Source organism: Castor canadensis, chromosome 12 (assembly GCF_047511655.1).
Source record: "Castor canadensis chromosome 12, mCasCan1.hap1v2, whole genome shotgun sequence".
Taxonomy (NCBI): Eukaryota; Metazoa; Chordata; class Mammalia; order Rodentia; family Castoridae; genus Castor; species Castor canadensis.
In genome coordinates this window covers 8783897-8796970 of record NC_133397.1, presented here as the reverse complement: position 1 = coordinate 8796970, position 13074 = coordinate 8783897, and the positions used below count along the sequence as shown (strand labels likewise).

The 13074-nt window shown below is 49.9% G+C and overlaps 1 long non-coding RNA gene across 1 annotated transcript; it reads right to left on the bottom strand.

The window, feature by feature from the left end:
• On the bottom strand, window positions 1-2053 carry LOC141415005 (uncharacterized). The gene is made up of 3 exons (XR_012440024.1): window positions 1919-2053; window positions 1675-1784; window positions 1-736 (listed from the first exon to the last, which is right to left on the bottom strand). It is a non-coding gene; the product is annotated as an uncharacterized lncRNA (long non-coding RNA).
• Between the last annotated feature and the right edge of the window lie 11021 nt (window positions 2054-13074).

The following is a 13074-nucleotide window of genomic DNA, read 5'->3' as shown; positions in this document are numbered from 1 at the left end:
TGCAATTTTAACTTTTGTATCACTTTTATATCAATCTACAAAGGAAAGAACAAGATCAAAGGAAACGGGGAACTGCTAAGTGGGGGGGGGGTGCCACTGTATTGCCATTTTGTTTACAGGCGGTCTGGAAAGACTCGGTTAGCACAGAAGAAACCATGGGACGTGGGATGCTAGGGAGTCTGAAGTCCTGAGGGGTGGGGTCAGTTGTGCAAGGAAGGAGGATCGGGGGCTGCTAGCCTGGCCACTGGAGAATGGTGAACCCAGGCTCATCAGAGTGGCTCTGGAAGAAAGCACTTCCAGAGTGCTTTCTATGAGGGTCACCTCTCTGATGTGAAATTATGGGTTTTGTTCCAGCCCCAAGGTCTTCTTTGCTCACTTTTGGCTTCTTGATAGTCTTCCAAAAGATCAAGAGTCCTGGAATTTTGATATAGTTTTCTATTTTACCTCTTGTATATTTCACTTCATTCTTAAGCTCTTTCTTCTTCCTTTCTGTATAAGGAAAGAAATGACTCGTCTTGCTGTAATGAAACAGAAGTTCAAGGAGAAGAGAAAGGGAAGGACATTTATGGCATGGAAGGTGTTCAAGAAAGGAGGGTGCCTGGTGGAGAGAGGGCTAGCTGGACTTTGGGGCTGCCTCCAGAGCAGGTCTCTTAAGTGTCCCATGAACTGCACAGCTCCATGGCAGTGGCCCCTCGGAAGAAAGGAGGATCCCATATTCTGGGGAAACACATAGATCCTTCAGGACAAAGCCAGAAATAGCAGCAGATTAAGACTCCAGCAGGAGGAGGGTTCTCTCCTCACCCCTCCATCTTCCCTCCCCTCCTCTCCCTTCCCTCGATCTTCCCTCCCCTCCTTTCCCTTCCCCTCCATCTTCCCTCCCTTCCCCTCCCTTCCCCTCCATCTTCCCTCCCCTCCTCTCCCTTCCCTCCATCTTCCCTCCCCTCCTCTCCCTTCCCCTCCATCTTCCCTCCCTTCCCCTCCCTTCCCCTCCATCTTCCCTCCTCTTCTCTCCCTTCCCCTCCATCTTCCCTCCCTTCCCCTCCATCTTCCCTCCCTTCCCCTCCATCTTCCCTCCCTTCCCCTCCCTTCCCCTCCATCTTCCCTCCTCTTCTCTCCCTTCCCCTCCATCTTCCCTCCCCTCCTCTCCCTTCCCCTCCATCTTCCCTCCCCTCCTCTCCCTTTCCCTCCATCTTTCCTCCCTTCCCCCTCCCTTCCCCTCCATCTTCCCTCCCTTCCCCTCCCTTCCCCTCCATCTTCCCTCCTCTTCTCTCCCTTCCCCTCCATCTTCCCTCCCCTCCTCTCCCTTCCCCTCCATCTTCCCTCCCCTCCTCTCCCTTCCCCTCCATCTTCCCTCCCTTCCCCCTCCCTTCCCCTCCATCTTCCCTCCCTTCCCCCTCCCTTCCTCTCCATCTTCCCTCCTCTTCTCTCCTCTCCCCCTCTTCCTTCCCCTTCCCTCTCTTCTTCTCTCCCTCCCTTCCTTCCTTCTTTCCTTCCTTCCTCCTTTCCTTTCATACATCATCTACCTCCTTCTACAAAAGAAGAGATACTTTACAAATTGGCAAATATACCTTAAGATAGAGATATAAAGTTATTACAAAATAGAAACAGAAATGTGAAAGGAGTCATGAGAAAGTAAGCTGAAGCCAGGATCACAAGGTCGTGCAAAATACTCGCCTCTAAGCCTTAGGCCCCTGATGGGGTACGCAGTACCAGGCCCCAGTTTTCTAGCAGCCGATGAGAATGGAAAACATGGTAACATAATCGGTGCCCTTGACTCTCAGCGTCTGTAAGGTAAAAATAAACCCGTTGCCAAGGAAAAGCGTGGCTCTGCCGGATTCAGAGACCAGGGAGTTTTCCTGGGCTTCCAAAGAAGATGAGGTTGGGGGTGTAGTCAAGAGCAGGGCTGATGGCTCCTTACCACTGGCTGAACTCTGCTAGGGCAGAATGTGGCTTATTACAAACTCTGGGGCTGGAGCCCATCAAGAGCAAACGAAGCAGACAGGCTCTCTGTTCTCACTGAGCTTCTCTTTAGATGGACAGGCAGACCATAGATGCGTGAGTAAAAAACAGAGTTTTTTTCCCATATGGTGATCTGTGCTACAGAAAAATATAAAATGGGGGGGAGGAGGGAGGGGTTGGAAAGAGCCAGAGGAAGAGGTGGGGGAGCCACACTCTAACTAGAAAAGTCAGGGGATGACTCTGGTCACAGGTGACGTTTAAAAGTGGTAAGGGAGAGGTTGAGCAGATATTTGTGGAGAGATATTGTGGACTATTCTAGAAAGCGGGGTTATGACCCTAAATCACGATGTGTAGTAAGTAGATCTTAAGTAAAGATCTCTTAAAATTAATCTCAGTTGGCCGAATTGAGGCAATACCAAAGAACTCACATTTTTGAGAACCTCAGAGATGCTATTGCTGGGGCAGAATGACCAGCCTGGTGGCCCAGCCTCTACCCTGCTAGTTATGAGAAAGGAGAGGACAGCCAACCCCACTCCCTCTCCCCCTCCATGGACTATGATTCAAGGTGACACTGGAGCTGTCCTCTAACATAACGTTTGTAGTGCGAGGGGTTTAGCAGAGGCACCAGGAACTCCAAGAACCCAGCTCTGCTCAGTGTCATCAGGTAGCGTGACACTGTGTTCCTCAGATGTAGCCCTGGGGTATGAGAAGGGAGAGATAACCTGTCCTGTTCAGCTGTGGTTTCTGCACTGTAGGAATGCCCCCAGGCCGAGCCAGCCTCCCAGCGTCACAGGGAACATTTTCCCAGATGATATCCTGTGCTCACCTGAGGGATCCACTGACCATGCTGGATTTATTGAAAGAACACGAATGAATGGTCACCACTGTGTGACCTCACTATTCTTAGAGGTCATTGGTTTTCTTGGCCTTTTACTTAGGTTCGAAAAGCTATTGTTATTTTTCTCTGATTACATAAGAGGCAGAGCAGACAGACTTGTTCAAAGTGGAAATCTCTCTCAGAGAGGGTGCAAATGTTCCAGGGCTGAAAATAGAAAAAGAACGTGTGGAGCGAGTGAAGTCAGTGAATTCAGGGAATCCAGTTAAACGAAGAAGGGAATTGCACAGTGTTTACATTCATGCAGTGTTTATACCCAACGTAAGAGAGGCCAAGATCAAAGCTGGAGGCAAGTGGAGCAGGAGGACAGCTGAGGTGGCCTTGGCCCTGCCCCTGGCCACAGGCTCCTCCCCACTTACGACACCACGAGAAACAAAGTGTGGATGGTCTAAGTGAAGTTCACTGCAATTAGAGGTAGAGCCTCATAAGGTCAGCTTCATGTGGAAGGAAATCCAGAGAGATCTGGGAAGAACTCATGTCCCAAAGGAAGGAGAAGCCAAGGAGGACTGTGAGGACTTGATTCCAGTCTGCAGGCCTGTGGCACCTCACGGCTGCTTAGGACAGGCCTCTAGATGTATTACAGGTGTCTCGCTTGTTCTCCCACTTGTTGCTACCTCTGGAGGGACAGACAGCACTACACCAGGCCAGGTGGTTGCCACCATCCTGCTGTTTTGTGTGGGCTGGGAAATTGGAGCTGCCATGCCTGTGCATCCCTGGGGGTTGGGCCCACCTGTCCAGGCTGGGAAGAAGAGAAGGAACCAACATGGCTGTTTGGAAAAGAGGGTGGGATGCGATAAGACAGGTCAATGAAATGTTTGAACAATACATCATAGTATAAGAAAAAGAGAAAGTGAGCCACCAAGAGTGATTTCACCTGTGCTGGAGTTTTGACCCAGGCCTCCTCCACTGCAGGAACCTTCTATAATGGACATGTGTCCCTGTTCAACTTCTGTGGTGGGCAGTGTGTGGACATGGCTAACAGCCTTGCTGTTCCTTATGGAGCCTAGACCTCTGACACACTGTCTCTGGCAAGAGTAGTGGAACTTTCCCCGAGGTCTGTTAGATCCCTATGACAGGCCTCCGTCCCAGTGGGCACACCCTCATGGCCATGAAGGTCCAGGGTTGGAGATAAGTATAACTTCCCATGGAGCTTTTGGGGGACACCTTCCCTTGGGAATCCCTTCCACTGGAAATTGTCATCAGGCTAGGTCACCTCAGTGTCTGCCCTGCAGGGTTGCAGTTGGACATTATGAAAAATGGCAAAAGCCACACTACTGTGCTGTAAGACAACTGCAGAGCCTCAGGGTCTCACCGGGGCTTCCCGGGCCTTTCTCAGGTCACTCTGCTGCTTTGACTCCTAGGCACTGGCATGTCCCTTAAACCCCTTCCCTGCAGGGAACTCCTTAGTGCTTTCTCCTGAAGAGCTCATTCCAGTGGCTCTTTGGCAGGGCATCCTAGAGAAGGCTCTGGAGAAGGACACAGGATTTTCTTCTTCTCCTAAGAAGCAGATCTAGCTAACCAGCAAATGACATTGCTGTGCCTACAGAGACCATTGCTGTCCCTTCAGAGAAAAACCTGCTCCAATGCACACACCTTTCTCTACTTCTGTGAATCCAGAAAAACAGAAACTTGCTCATTACAACTGATTTTGGATGTTTAAAAAATAATTGCCCTAAAAATCAAAGTGCATTATTAAACTTCAGACTTCGTTATAATAAAGTGGGAAACTTTTTTAAAAAGAATAAATTATGATATGAGAAATGTAGGGAAATCAGGATTCCAGGTTAGTGAATCTTCACTCTATCTTTGAAGTGAATTTTTTCTGCCCATAGAGCAAATTATTTGTAAGTGACAAAACTTTGTCCAAAGCTATAACTATAAAGAGTAACAAGAGAGGTCCTGCTTCCAGAAAGATAGAGTTGACATGCTTTTCCCTGTTCCTCTTAAAGACTGTGGAAACTCTGAGCACCGTGTAAAAAGCAAATCTAAGAAGTCTGCAAGGTGTAGAGTAAGTCTGCTTGGCCAGGGAAGACACGATGGTGAGTGCCCTTGTGTATTCTAGATCTGGAGCAGAAGATCAGGAAACACCAGTGAGCACAGACAATAAAAGCCTCAACCAAAGGCTGCTCACCCAGCCCAAGGCCAAGGCAGGGGGTGGCCAAGCATGACTGAAGACTTCAGACGATGCTAGGATTTGGCTGTGGTTTGTCCTCCAAGCTGGAAGCTTGGTCTCCAGTGTGGTGGGAACTTTAAGAGAAAATTAGTTCACCAGGATGCTACGCTCAAAGGGATTCGTGCTGATCTTAGTAAGAGTGAGTTCTGGCAAGAGTGGCTTGTTTCAAAGAGAGGCTGCCCCCCTCCTCCATGCGTGGTCCCTTCCGCTTGTAACCGATTCCCTTTTCATTTCTCTGCCATGTCGAGACATAGCCGGGTGGAGAGGAGCTAGCCCACCCGGTGAAGGGGAGCTGCTAAAGTCTGGACTAATAGGGCTGCCTGATCTTGGACTTTCAACCTTCAAAAACCTGAGCTAGATAAACTTCTTTTCTTGATAAAGCGCCACCCTTGGTATTTTGTTATAGCAATGGAGAAGAGGCTAGTACAGACAACGATTATTCTACTTCAGCCAAACACTACAGAAGAAGGGTAACTTCCCCGCACTGGCAAAGGCCAGTTGAGGTACCCCAACTTTGACCCTGGGGAGGTTGTATTGGGGTGCCTCCTCTTCCTCTTAGTGGCCATTGCTGGATGGTGATGAGTGGCTGGCAGCATTAGAAAGGCCCTGGCAGGATGGGAGAAGTGGCTCTCAGGTGTACTGCCGTGACCCAGCTTGCTCGGGTTTATTCTAGCAAGGGTTCACCCTACCTGTCCCCACAGGTCCCTCTGGCACGAGCTCAGCTCAGGCTGATAGCACAGTCATAAGAGTGATGGGGTGTAGCTATGGTCTGAGAGCCCCAAACTCTCCCTTTATGGTCTCTATTTATTTTACACTCAGGTAAGATTGCCGGATCCCAAGGCCAGGCCCTCTCCCTCGGGTCCACAGTGTCTTGGGGGCCAGCCATTCTTATGTCACATCCTTACCGTACCAAATCCCCAGGCTTGGATTTGCCTGCTTCCCTAGGGACCCTGGCCCCTGTTCATGTTCACTGCCCAGGAGAGGAAGCCCCTCGATTGCATGGCAGCTGAGCCACCCAAGACAGGGGAAGAGAGCTGCTGAGGACTTTGAATAGAAGGTGGGTCTTCCCACTCTACATTCTCCTCAGAAGGGAGCTCCTCGCAGGCTTGGGTGCCCCACTAGAGCCTGGCTCCTCCTATAGTCTCTAGAACTCTCTTACCTGACCCTCCCCAAAACCTTCCCATTCAGATTCCAACTCTCTTCTCTGGACCACTCAGTGGGGTGCTCTCTACCTTCCCCCTCTGTCTTTCAGGCTAGTCCCATGTCCCCTCTTAGAGTCAAAGTCCCTTCTGATGTTTTCCCCAGCTAGTGAGAGAGCCACCCTCAGGAGAGGCTGCAATGTGAAAGCCCACCAGTCACCTCTTTCTTCTTGTTTCATCAGCTTTTTTCTTTCTCATATTTGTAAAATGGAGTGTGCTGCCTACCACTGACTGGTAATATATGGCCAGTGGAGGCCTACAGAACATTCCAGAAAGAACCTGGTTCATGGATCTCAGGAAACAAAAGAGAAGGAACCCAGGCCTTGAAAGGCTGGGAGACACAAAGTTGTATGGGGTCTGAATGCTGGCATGTTGAGAAGCCCCAGAGCCATGGCCACTGCCACTGCCACTGCCACTGCCCAGGGTTACCCTCAGCAGGATATGCTGTGAAGATACAGGAATCTCGATGCAAAGGGGGTTGGAGAAGCCAGCCTACCTCTGGGCAAAGTACTCTGAAAACAGAGGTCCCTGAGATCTAGCTGGCAGTTTGGGCCTGGCTTCTTCCCTCTGACCGCAGCAGAGCTGTACCCTGACCCACACGGCAGCTTTGCTGGGCCAGAGAGAACTGCCTGAGAACAGAAAGTGGCAGAGATCTGAGGGGAGGTCAGAGGGTGGTGGGCTGCTCAGCACCCCCTTTACCACAGCCCTCTCTGCAGCAGGTCCTCTGGCACACACAGGGGCAGGGAGGCAGGTGCCGACTGGTGAGCTCCAGACAGGGTGAGGGATGTCCACCAGTGAGATGGCTTTCTGGGCTTTGTTTTATTTTCCTTGTTTGCTTTCAAATAACAGAACAAGTCAGCAGATGCACTGGGCAGACGATGCTGCTAGCATTTTGCAAAATACGAGCGACATCAGATGCCTGCCCGACAGATTCCCCATTTTCCCATTCGGTCTGCAGGGACTTGGCTCCTTGCTCTTGGGGACGATTGCACTCAATCACTTTTCTCTCCACTACGGGCTACTGAGCAGGACTGGAAACCACATGGCTCACCCCCAGCTCTGACCACCCACCACCAAATCCTCTCACTGACCCTGGAGAGAGAGGGTCCCTGACCTCCACTCTGTCCATGTGGCATTTCTTCACACAGACAACCATGATAAGAACAAACACCACGACTGCTACCGTTATCAGTAAAAATCTTTCAAGCATGCATTGCCAGTACAGGTATAATTACAGATTGAAATATGTACACTGTATTTCAGTATATTTAGGAATACATTATGCACAAAAAAATCAGTTACAATGAATGAAATAAAAATAAAGTATGAATGTACTGGTTTGAATAGTGTGCTCTCCAAATTCGTGTCCTGGGGACTTCAGAATGTGACCTTTTTTGGAAATAGTGTTTGCAGATGTGATTGGTTAAGAGAGGTCACCCTGGAGTAAGGTGGGCCCTTAGTCCAATATGACAGGTCTCCTGATGACAGACGGTGATGAAAATGCCATGTGACAACAGCAGTGGAGATTGGAGCCATGTGGCTACAATCTGAGAGAGCCAAGGACCTCCAGCAACACCAGGAGCTAGGAGAGGCCAGGAGGGATGTCCCTAGAGCCTTCAGAGGCGGCTGGCACTGCCAACACCTGGACTTCTGAGAGACAATACACTTCTGTGGCTTTAAGCCTTGTTTCAGTTTGTGGTAATTCATTACAACAACACTTTCGTTCTGCTCCTCTGGGGTGTGTTCCCCACTTTCCAGACTATAGATATGGACAGACATGGCAAGCCAAGCAGGGCACTGGAGGCAGAGACAGCTGGAAAGAGCAGGGCACCCCATATGGGAAGGTGTGGCCTCTAGCCACATGGCTTAAACACATGCAGCAGTTTGGTGTTGGCTCTTTGCAGTAGGACAGGCCAGGAGGAGGGGTTATCCTAGCGCAGCCCAACCCACAGATGGCACACTGGGTGGGAAGGGGCCTCACACTGACTTGGACTATATGTCACAGTGCCCAGGGGCGGGTATACCTGCCTGCTTGTCACCTTCAAATACAGCCAACTATGTTGTAACCCATTAGAGGCTCATGAAATCTGTTTAGTACACTGTAGTCAGCATTTAAGAAACTAATGAAGTAGACTTAGACAGAACACGTCAGATTAACTATATTGCATGTAGCAAGTGAGAAAACAGGAGGCTGGGGTGGGGGGAGAGGAAGGGACTGGGCTTGTCCCCAGCCACCCACTCTTCCCACGCCTGCAAGACCAAAGCTGCTGGAGTCCTGGCCAAAAAGAGCTCCTCCTACCCATTCTTCAGGCCTAATTCTCTGAGACTGAAACCCATAAAAAGCTTCATTTAAAAAACAAGGTCCTCTGCCCCATCACAATGAAATGTCCACTCGTGTTCACAATGAGAGTGACTTTCTCTCCTGTACTCCAACTCCTCCCGGCCTAACGGGGCTAGTTAAAAGAAATGTGCTCTAGTCAGTCTGGGCAGCGCTGGACTTAGCAAAATGGATGTCTTGTCTGTGGAATTTCTCAGACGCCCCAGGAGTTCTGGACATAGAATTCTCTAGGACATGTTCTTGGAGACGCATGGATGGAGATTAAACTCCAAGGCTCTTCAAAATCTGAAAGAACTTTCGCCCCATGTCTTGAAAGAATTCCACAAAACACTTACGTCACTCTTTTTAGCCCTCCCAACCGATAACTGCTCTTTGTTGTCCTTGTACAGTGACTGCACAGAACGATTAGACTTTTACTCTGCCCTTCACATGCTCACGTTCAATGGGACCATCTGTGACTGGAAGGTGAGTTAGCAGACCTCATGTCAGGGGAAGAGAGGTAGGATGTCATGGGCATTGCACTCAGAGGGAGGTTCCTGCTGGCTGCGGGGACTTGTCACTGAGACAGGAGGCAGGGGTCTCTGAGTTAGATCTGTAGTTGAGTGAGGTGCACATTTGTGCAGAGGGGACATGTAACCTGGACACTCAGCAACAGGGGTGCTCTGGGGAAGAGGGAAAAAATGAAGGAACAGTGCCAGGGCCACAGCTGCTCTACAAAACAAGCTATGAGTGATAGTTGAAGCACAGAAAGTGACCTGAAGACAAGGAAAGATAGCTGGACAATGAGCCTCAAATGTGTGGCTCATGGCTTCCACCTTTATGCTGTTGAGTGAAAAAAGCTTGCATGGCTTGGGGGCCAGTTATGAGGGACTGCCCAATCTTTGACCAGACATATCTGGGCAGGGAAGCCCTGGTTCATAGCTGGATAATGTTCAAATTCTTTCTTCCCTTAAACCCTGGGTTTCTACCCTGAATCTTGGTTCTTGGTAACAAGTAGCTGGAGGAGGGGAGAACTGAAACCCTTCCTGGCCTCTGTGGTTCCCAAAACACTGGATATTGGCACTGAAGCAGCCTGTGGACCTCCTCCCTTCCCTAATGGACAAACCTCCGGAAGTCATCAGCACATCATGGTCTCTTGTCTCTCCTGTCAGCCATCTAGGCAAGGTGGCCTTGGCGAAGTGGTTCAGGCCACCAGGCTGAACAGGTAACAGCCCAGGATTGGCTATCTCTGCCCTCCCCAGACAGCTGATGGGAAGCCTCCCAGTCAGTGCTCCTGTCTTTCTCGGGATGCTTGTGGGTGGACAGAGGGACAGGCAGAACTGGCACCAGATGGCTCTGCTGGTGGTGTCACTGGAAGAGAGGCCCCTCTCACTTCCCCAACTCTGGCTTCATAGAGCTGGAGGTGTCCTCAGAGATGGTCCCGCCTGTCCCCGTCTTGAATGGAGAAAACATCTCAGCCACCATCTGGTGCCACGCATCAGCACAGAGCCAAGTGGGAAGGGGTGGAGGAGCCTGGGAATGTGAAAGGCACAGTGCAAGGAGCAGGACCAGGGCCAGAGCCGCCTGGGCCACGAGAAGGGGATCTGTGTGCTGGGTCGACACTGCAGAAAGAACATGGGATGGGATGGAAACCAGCACAGGCTGGTTCTTAGTGAAAACCTTAGCATATTTGGGGCTCTTTCTCATCCAAGAGCTGTTATACTGTGAAGATCAATAAATGTGGTCCTTTATTGGCAGAATAATTATTTGCCTAAAGAATCTTGTAAAGCCAGTAACTGTGAAATCACCACGTAGGTTTGGCATTGAGCTGTCCCCTCACCCAGCCTCAGCTGAGACAGGCAAACAAGGCTCTGAATTTGTTTTTCCTATTATTTTATCCCTAATTTGGGTCCTAGCTGAAAAAACACACAATATTCCAACGAGAAAGCATTTCCCATCAGATGGAAAAGAAGGTCAGGGAAGAAGCTGCCAAAGTGGAAACTAAGGCTGTCTGACCAAAGAGGCCAGGTTGGAAGGTCACCTGCTGAAGGCTCTGTGACTGTGGACAAGTGAGGTCTCCCAAGGCCTTAGGCCCATGTCCACAGCCAGACCACAGGAGGCTAGCTGGAAACCCACCTGCCAGATCCTCCGGGAGGAACGACTGAAGGTCTCATCCTGGTACACACACACCTTGCTGTGTTGTCCACGAGAACACCTTTGTCCTCCCAGGTTTCAGAATCCATCTATGTGAAGCACCAGGGGCAAACCCTGGCACCTAAGCAAAGAAGCTATCTCTACCCCGAGGACTGGAGTCTGTCCTCCAGTGGAGTGGTCACTGCTGACTTGACTTAGATGTCACAGAAGTGCTCAAGTTTGATGTTGTATCTGAGTTGTTCTTTTGCCTGCTAGATGAACTTAGCCAGAGTTACCCACCTGAGGGGCCTCAGATTTTTTCACAGGTAAAATGGGGCCATACAGGTGAGAACTGCAGTGATGCATGAAGACACTGGAAACCTGAGGGCCTTCTGTAATGGGGAACATCACTTTGAGCCCTCAGTTCCAGAGCCTGGGTCCTTACTGTGAGAAAAGTGATGCCTACTACTCTTTGTACCTAGAATTCTAGGAAGGCATAGTGGACACTGACCATGTGACACACCTGTTCATCCTGTGGGCTTCTTCTCAGTGTCAAACCTGAGCAGAAACTTGAGGCAAATGAACACAATAGACTGCTAACACTTCCTTTGGGCTCCAGTCATAGACTTCTCCTTCTACCACCTGACACGTGGGACTAGTTTTCTGAGTGCCTCCAGGTGTCAGAATGGCTGCTGTGGACTCAATGGCATGGGTAGCCAGCACTGGGGGCTCTGGGACCTATCCACGGGGGTGGCTTTTTGGGTGGGCAGAAGCTGGCAGGTAGGCCCAATGGAGGCATGGGTGGTGGGTAGTGGTTGGTCAGAGCGCTAATGATACTCAAACAGGAAGAGCTCTCCCTCTTGGCTGCACATTGGGACCACCAGGAAGGCTTTAGAGACTACGGCTGCCAGGGCCCCTCAGAACTATGATTTAGTTGTCTCAGGTGAAAGTCCCCAAGTAAGTCTTGTGTGCCGTTGAGGGTGTGGGTCAGCGAGCAGGCCAAGCACCTGAAGAAGGGTTGGAGACAGGAGGCCAGAGCTTCTGCCAGCCACCTGGATGTGAGAACACACCAATGGCAAAGGACAGTCAGAATTTTAAAAAAACACTCAGCCAGAGAAGACAGGCAGGAGTTTTGGACTGTTACCAAGCCTAGATAAGGAATCAGGCGACTTCATATCAAAAGAAAAGAAAAAGGAAAGGAGCCTGGGACCCAGCAGGCCTGATGCCTTCTCTAATCGTTTGCTTAAATGATGACTTTATTTAATAAAACCATGACTTCTAGTCACCACGGACCATTTTAGGTTTGAGAGGGACATTAAACAGCTATTACATCCTACAGAACAGCTTGTTGATCTGGTTTATTTTTTATTTTTTGGCTTGTGCTCATGAACCATTAATTGCTGTGCTGAAAACTGGGGTGACGTTAGCAACCTTCTATTTGGAAGGGGAGGTGGCAGTGCTTTTCTGAGAATGAGTTTAGCCTGTCAGCTTTGACCTTTCCATTCTAACTCAATGCTGTTCAACAAAAACCTTGACTTTTAAAAAGACAGCACATCGGCCCACATCTTTATCTCATAGGCCGACCACTTTTCAGAGCCTTCTTACTTCAGAGTAGCAGCCAAAAAAGTCATTTGGCATTTCTGCTACTTCTGGTCCCTAGCTTTCAAAAAATGAAGGGAGACAGGAGGTCGGAAGATAAAAGCATGTGCTAGCTGACGTCCAGCCCCTGGATGTGCTGGGCTGCTGGTGGGTGGCTGCATGTCTGCACACAGCTCAGCGCTGCTTGGGAAAGGGTGGGATTGCAGGTGTCAGGAAGCGAGCTGAGACAGGTGGGAGCCCACTTCAGCACATCTATTTTTAGGTGAGTCTCTCTTTAAGTGGAAGTGATAACTTCAAGGTAACTGGCAGGAGAAAATGAGTCTGTTTGCACAGTAATTGTTTTGCCCATAAAAGGAATGATGAACCTGAAGGTAATCCAAGGGCTGAGTAAAAGGAAAAATCAAAACGGGTGACTCAGAGAAGAACCTTTGCAGGGGGCCATTTAAAGAAATGAGCAGAGCCAAAAGTAATACAGGCATGACTGGAGACCCAGGGGTGACTCAGAGCAGCCATGCACTCTGTGTTCTCTTCCGTTTTCTGGGTGGCCTTGGGGGTCCTCCATGCCACACCAGGGATAGGATACTGGTCATGGAGGCCAGACAGTGCTGGAGACTTATCTCCTTACCCAGATACAGGACATCTGGAAACTCGATGTCCACGCAGGATCACAACATTTTTACCTTCCAGATCCCCCCTCCCTCCCTCCTTTCCTACCTGTCCTTTTAGAGGTGCAACCCTGCCCTATCCCCACTCTCTTTCTGCCCCATCCCCACTCTCTTCCCCCATCATAGCCTATTGC